The sequence below is a fragment of the Bison bison genome, unplaced genomic scaffold (assembly GCF_000754665.1).
Source record: "Bison bison bison isolate TAMUID 2011002044 unplaced genomic scaffold, Bison_UMD1.0 scf7180017864519, whole genome shotgun sequence".
NCBI lineage: Eukaryota > Metazoa > Chordata > Mammalia > Artiodactyla > Bovidae > Bison > Bison bison.
In genome coordinates this window covers 16,310,376-16,318,202 of record NW_011495072.1, presented here as the reverse complement: position 1 = coordinate 16,318,202, position 7,827 = coordinate 16,310,376, and the positions used below count along the sequence as shown (strand labels likewise).

Below are 7,827 nucleotides of genomic sequence, written 5' to 3'. Positions count from 1 at the left end.
TGTCCAGCTCTTTGTGACCCCATGAATCGCAGCACGCCAGGCCTCCCTGTCCATCACCAACTCCCGGAGTTCACTCAGACTCACATCCATCGAATCAGTGATGCCATCCAGCCATCTCATCCTCTGTCGTCCCCTTCTCCTCCTGCCCCCAATCCCTCCCAGCATCAGAGTCTTTTCCAATGAGTCAACTCTTCACTAATTATTAGACAAATGCAAATAAAAACTACAATCAGGTATCACCTAATGTGGTCAGATGGCCACCATCAAAGAGTCTATAAATAATAAACGGTAGAGAATATGAGGAGAAAAGGAAACCCTCCTACACTGCTGGTGGGAATGCAGATTGGGGCTGCTACTTTGGAAAATACTATCAAAGGTCCTTAAAAACCTAAAAATAGAATTGCTGTATAATCCACTCATCCCACTTCTAGGCATATATCTGAAAAATATGAAAGCCCCAATTTGAAATGGGATACATGTACCCCAGTGCTCACAGCAATACTATTTACAATAGCCAAGACATGGAAGCAAAATTAAGTGTCAATCAAAAGATGTGGTATATATAGTACATTATTTAATACACGAACACACACACGATAGAATACTGCTGCTGCTGCTGCTGCTAAGTCGCTTCAGTTGTGTCCCATTCTGTGTGACCCCATAGACGGCAGCCCACCAGGCTCCCCCAACCCTGGGATTCTTCAGGCAAGAACTACTCAGTCATAAAAAGAATGAAATAATGCTATTTGAAGCAACATGGATAGCCCTAGAAATTATCATACTAAATGAAGTAAGTCAGACAAAGACAAATAATATATGATATCACTTATATGTTGATTCTAAAACACAGTACAAATGAACTTATTTACAAAAAAGAAACAGACTCACAACAGAAAACAAACTTCCGGTTACCAAGGGGAAGAGGACAGTAGGAGTAAATTGGCAGTATCCATTTAACAGATGCCCTCTATCATGCATAAAACAAAAGACTAGATATAGTGTATAGCAGAAGGAACTATATTTAATATCTTGTAATAAACTCTAATGAAAAAGAATTTTCAAATGAATAAGAATATATATATATTTATACGTATCACCAAGTCACTTTGCTATACATGTGAAATTAATATCATACTGTAAATCAACTGAACTTCAATAAAAAATAAGAGAGAAGAGTGGACAAATGAGTATCTCATCATTCTTCACAGAGGAAATCTGAATTTCTGGCCAACCATTCTAACTCCATTCTCTTGCATACACCAAAAGAGCTTAGGACAAAAGTCATCACAAAACATGACAAGAGAGAATATAGTAATTCCACATACCTGAACCAGGATTCAAATTCTAGAAAGCTTGGCAATGATGCTAACAAGGCTGTCTTGAAAGGTACAACATGGCTAACAAAATTGAAGGCACAGTGATTGCTATATGTTTGTTGAGGAAAATCCCTATCATCAAAAAATTAACCATTTTAATGCCAAAGAATATTCAAACTACTGCACAACTGCACTCATTTCACACACTAGCAAAGTAATACTAAAAATTCTCCAAGCCAGGCTTCAAAGGTACGTGAACCATGAACTTCCAGATGTTCAAGCTGGATTTAGAAAAAACAAAGGAACCAGAGATCAAATTGCCAACATCTGTTGGCTCATCACAAAAGCAAGAGAATTCCAGAAAAAACATCTATTTCTGCTTTATTGACTATATCAAAGCCTTTGACTGTGTGGATCACGACAAACTGTGGAAAATTCTTCAAGAAATGGGAATACTATACCACATTACCTGCCACCTGAAAAATCTGTATGCAGGTAAAGAAGCAACAGTTAGAACCAAACATGGAACAACAGACTGGTTCCAAATTGGGAAAGGAGTATGTTAAGGCTGTATATTGTCACCCTGCTTATTTAACTTACATGTAGAGTACATTATATGAAATGTGGGGCCAGATGAAGCACAAGCTGGAATCAAGATTTCCGGGAGAAATATCAATAACCTCAGATATGCAGTGACACCACCCTTATGGCAGAAAGTGAAGAAGAACTAAAGAGTCTTTTGATGAAAGTGAAAGAGGAGCATGAAATAGCTGGCTTAAAACTCAACGTTAAAAAAACTAAGATCATGGCATCTGGTCCCATCATTTCATGGCAAATAGATGGGGAAGCTATGGAAACAGTGACAGATCTTATTTTTTTGGGCTCCAAAATCACTGCAGATGGTGACTACAGCCACAAAATTAAAAGATGTTTGGTCCTTGGAGGAAAAGCTATAACAAACCTAGATAGCATATTAAAAACCAGAGACATTTCTTTGCCAGCAAAGGTCTGTCTAGTCAAAACTATGGTTTTTTCCAGTTGTCATGTATGGATGTGAGAGTTGGACCATAAAGAAAGCTGAGTGCTGAAGAACTGATGCTTTTGAACTGGTGTTGGAGAAGACTCTTGAGAGTCCCTTGGACTGCAAGAAGATTCAACCAGTCCATCCTAAAGTAAATCAGTCCTGAATATTCTTTGGAAGGACTGATGTTGAAGCTGAAACTCCAATAATTAGGCCACCTGATGCGAAGAACTGACTCACTAGAAAAGATCCTCTGATGCTGGGAAAGATTGAAGGCAGGAGGAGAAGGGGATGACAGAGGATGAGATGGTTGGATGGTAACACTGACTTATGGACATGAGTTTGAGTAGACTCCCGGTGTTGGTGATGGACAGGGAGGCCTGGCGTGCTGCAGTCCATTGGTTTGCAGAGTTGGACACGACTGAGTGACTGAACTGAATGTTTTAAGGATTGTGTAAATACCAATGCTCTGCGGAAGTTTATTTTATACACTCTCAATTATTAAAATAAAACATCTCAATTGTTATATAATAAAATATCAATATGGATTATGACTAATGAAACAAACACCACTATCTAGAAGTCTTTTTCACACAGAGAACAGAAGAAGGTTGCTTTCTGGTTTGTTTTTGCTAGGCATCTATCACATGCAAGAATATGGTATTATTTGTAACTTTTTAAAACTCACAGTCTGCTTTAAAATGCACATTTAAGTCCGAATGTTGTGATTTTCTGAGATTCCTAGGTAAATGTATTTGGGGACCATAACACACATAGCTCCTTCCTCTCCTTGCCTTATGTGATTGGCTTTGTAATTCCATTTGTTTTTCTCTCATCTTCTAGACCTATTTTTCTCTTCCCTCACTTCTTTTCCTCCTTCCTATCTATTGAAAAAAGAGTGTCTGCTTCTGAAAATGTCCATATCTATTTATAACACTGATTAGAGTGTACTAAAATTTGAATAAGCAAGAGATATTACATATACCACCTATGCCACTCTACCTCAATTTCCTCATACTGAAATGGGAAGGAAGAGTTGAATATTCCTGAAATTCTCTGTAGCTTAAATACCCTGAAAGTTTAGTAGTTTTCTTTCCCTTATTAAGTGCTAATGTTTTAATATTGGGACTGCAATTGAAAGTGATGGTATTTGATAAAATTTTTTCAGCAAATGGATACATAGAAATATTTTCAATGGCAAGCCATTTAAAGGAAAATATATGAATTTATAAATAATGGGATATGTTGAACCAATATGGGGGAAAAATCTAACTTGATAATTTATCTGTAAATTAATGTCCAGTAATTGTATGCTCTTATTCTGACTTTCAGATTCCTCTAGATTTCATTTCTGGCTGTGTTGGGTCTTTGTCACTGAGTGCAGGCTTTCTCTAGTTGTGGTGAGTAGGGGTTACTATCGTGTGGCAGGGCATGGGCTCTAGGGCACAGGCTCAGGAGTTGTGGCACATGGGCTTAGTTGCCCCGTGGCATGTGGCGTCTTCCTGGCCCGGGGACTGAACCCGTGTTCCCTGCATTGGCAGGTGGATCCTTATCCACTGTACCACCAACAAAGTCCCAAATTAATCCAGACTTAATGGAATATTTTTATAAAACATATTTTTGGTTAAGAAGTGGGACATATTTTATCAACATTATTTCACTATACAAATAACTTATTTTTATTGAACTTCATAATACACTGATTATCTGAGTTAGCATTGTCTTAATTGCTTCAGAGACAATTTCTCATTTAATTATTATAATGACCCAGTAAGATACAGACTTTTTCATACACTGAACTTTTAAATTCATTCTAAAGTTTACCTCATTTCGTAGCTCTAAAGGAATGACATCTTGGTAACTCTGGTTTATGAATGGTGCATTGAAAATTCATCTTACTCTCATAAAAACAACCCAGGTATATGCACTCTGAATAATGAAAGTAAATGCCTTCTGCAGTTAAGGAGAAAAATATGTCCCAACATAATTATGAAACATAATAATCTAGCAGCTATAGAATAGCCCATACCCAAAGACACAAACCCTGGCTGAAAAAATTATGACTATCTTTATCTATATACACACACTATGCAATTGATCCAATGAATAAATATTTCAACTTGTTTTTGTGCACAGGTAAAAATAGAAGTTCAAACTATGGAAATTAAAACCCTGTTTTCCTCCAGAGTAAATTATTCTTCTATGTAACACTACATTTCATGAATTTTTTTCCTTTGCAATGCTGGCATTGATTCATACTTCTGTTAGGCATATGTATAATGTAATGTAGTTTAAAAAACATTAGTGTCAGAGTGGTTGCTTCTGTGCCTGGAGCAATATGACAATCACATGGCCAAATAAGCTAAACAAATGAAAATGTAAAATCCTGAATATGAGCATAAGTGATTTTAGAAGAGATTTTAATGTATCATAGTGAAGTACACAAGATTGCAATATAGTAAGTTTTTAACACATAAAGAATGATTATATTAATTAAAATAAAGCCCTTCCTATGCATTCTATATAATACATGCCATTACAATTGGGAAAAAAGCCTCTTCAAGGTCACAACTAGCCTGTAATACATTTTTGTTAAGTTTGTTGAAGTATTTACCATTGTTCTGATTTTCCAAGCAAGGAAAAACTTCATTAGAGAAAGGCAATTAATTTTAAAAAGCTTTGAATGCAACTAATGAAGCTACAGGATTCATTACCAGTGAAGGTCACAGAGCTACATAGAGTCCTGAATTTATCTTTATCTCCAGTTGTATGACTGATTGACAGAGTTGAGCATTAGGAATTCTATCACACAGCAACCAAAGTCTATCACATAGCAACCATAAGCTACCACCCAGCAATAGGACCACAGCAAGGCAATCTAATCAGAACAACATCAAAGTGGATTCTATGGACCATGTACATGATGAAAAGTGAAAGTTTCTCAGTTGTGTCGGACTCTTTGCTACCTCCTGGGTTATACAGTCCATGGAATTCTCCAGGCCAGAATACTGGAGAGGATAGCCAGTTCCCTTTTCTGGGGGATCTTCTCAATCCAGAGATCCAATCCAGGTCTTTTGCATTAAGGCGGATTCTTTACCAGCTGACCACCAGGGAAGCCCAAGAATACTGGAGTGAGTAGCCTATCCCTTCTCCAAAAGATCTTCCTGACCCAGGAATCTAACCTGGGTCTCCTGCATTGCAGGGGGATTTTTTACCAGCTAAGCTACCAGGGAATCCCCATGTATATCATATTAAGTTCCAATTTCTTTCTCAAATGATTTAACTCTAATTTTGTAAAAATGTTTACTTAAATATTGAAAGTGCCCAATTCTTCTTAATGAGAAACCCACATCTTCTATCTTAGTTAACAGTTTTATGCTCTTTTAAAAATCCTCTGGGAATAAAATATTTTACTTAGTATTGAAAGTGCCCCATGCTTCTTAACATAAGAAGTGGTGGCGGTGGTTTAGTTGCTAAGTAGTATCTGACTCTTTGCAACCCTCTGGACTGTAGCCCACCAGGCTCCTCTGTCCATGGGATTCTCCAGGCAAGAATACTGGAGTGAGTTGCCATTTCCTTCTCCAGGGGATCTTCCCGACCTAGGAATAGAACCCAGGTCTTCTGCCTTGCAGGCAGGTTCTTTACCAATGGAGCTACAATACATGTCTTCTATCTCAGTTAACACTTTTTACTCTTTTAAAAATCCACTGGGAATAAAATATTTTACTTAATGAATCAACAAAGTACCAAAAGCAACTTATGATTATGGTATTGACAGAATGTGCCATATAGAAATCAATGAAAAGTATCATGTAAACTATCTTTTGGGGGCTGTGCTGGTATTGAAAAGTATTTGCTAAACATATTTTGATAGTCATTTATTTGTTCCTTGTTATTAATGTCTATGTTCATTTACTTATCCTCCCATTCATTTTTGAACAGTTATAACAGTAAACATTATATAAGATTGTAGGAATAAGAAAATAAATATAAAATGGGCCCTCCCTAAAGAAGTATAGACTTCACTGAAGAGAGTAAGGTTCACATTCCAAGTAAAATAAGTGTCATTAGCGCTGCTATCAAAAAAGACTTCCAGAGAACAATGAACACTTGATCAATGTAACTCACCTTCATAAAAATGTATTTTTTAAAAAATCTACTATTCTAGAGGCATCAGCAGCTTTTAAAGCTCCCCAGGTGATTCCAAGCATGGCCAGGAGAGGGATCAGGCTGGTTGACATTTGTGGACAAGCTGAGCTGTGGCATGAGCCTCCCTCAGAGAAAGCAGGGATAAATTGTCACCATCTTGGCAGATCCCCGGAAAAGCAATGAAAAGGAGCCACCTGCACTAGGATACCTTGGGCAGACTCCCCTACCTTCATGCTGGTCCTGGCCTCCCTGCTTGTGTTTTCTTAGGAGTAGATGCTTTCTTTCAGGGTTTGATTTCACTGCCACTTGCTCCCAAAATCCCCTACTTGGGAGGAGAGTGGGGAGCTGAGACACACGTACTCAGAGGGCTTTTCAGTCACCCTGAGTTCATTCATTCAACAAATACACATGGCAGCTCTTGGAGGGCACAGGGAGTTGTGTCTGTTTTGTATTTCCTGCATAGAGTGAAATAAAGTGTTGCCAATATCGACAGCTTCCTGAGGGCATCTGCTGTCTCTACTCCAGACATAAGCAGCAAACGGAACTTGATGACTGTCATTTCTATATGGACCCTTATGTTTATATGATCTCGCTGTGTCTGGCTCTGTAAACTTTGGTGATGTACCTCCTTGTGACCCTGCCATCTGGCTGTGGCTGCCCTTCACCTCAACCATAAGTTTGTGAGGCTCCCATTGTTGACATCTGGGTCCTGCCTCATGCATCTTCCCTGCTGTTTGGACTGAACAGTATTAGGGCAGCACAAGGAACTGATCCGCCTCTCTTCTAAACCCAGTCCGTGAGTGTCTCACTGGATCCTGAGAGTAACCCTGCAAGCCTGGCCCTGAAGGGTGGAGTCAAAGGTATCAGGAAACAGAGAGTTCTTAGCCAGCAGTATTATGCTTACCTGTATCAGGTGTCTTAGGGAACAAATTTAGTATATTAAGATCACCAGTATCTGTTGTTTTCCAGAATGGAAATTGCCCTATTCCAGGAGAGCGAATCCCAGACGTGGCTGCATGGTCCATGGGCTTCTCTGTGAAAGAAGACCTTTCTTGGCCGGGCCTTACAGTAGGTAACCTGTGCCACCATCTTCAGGCTACTGTTATGGTGATGGTGAAAGGAGTGGACAAGCTTGCTCTACCCCCAGGCAGTGTCATTTCGTACCCTTTGGAGAATGTGAGTATTTACTATAAAGAATTAAAGGGATGCATTTAAAATTTTGTCTTGTCAGCTGTCATTATGGATTGTGTTCTAAACACTCGTCTTTCTTTTAATGCCCTGATAAGTAAAAGGCAGTTTCGTTTTTTTTTGTAATATGATGGTTGCAAATTGATTGAAACT

At 38.5% G+C, this 7,827-nt stretch overlaps 1 pseudogene; it reads left to right on the top strand.

The window, feature by feature from the left end:
* Positions 1 to 1,393: 1,393 nt before the first annotated feature.
* LOC104981787 overlaps positions 1,394 to 7,827 on the top strand; it is a 7,515-nt pseudogene continuing 1,081 nt past the window's right edge.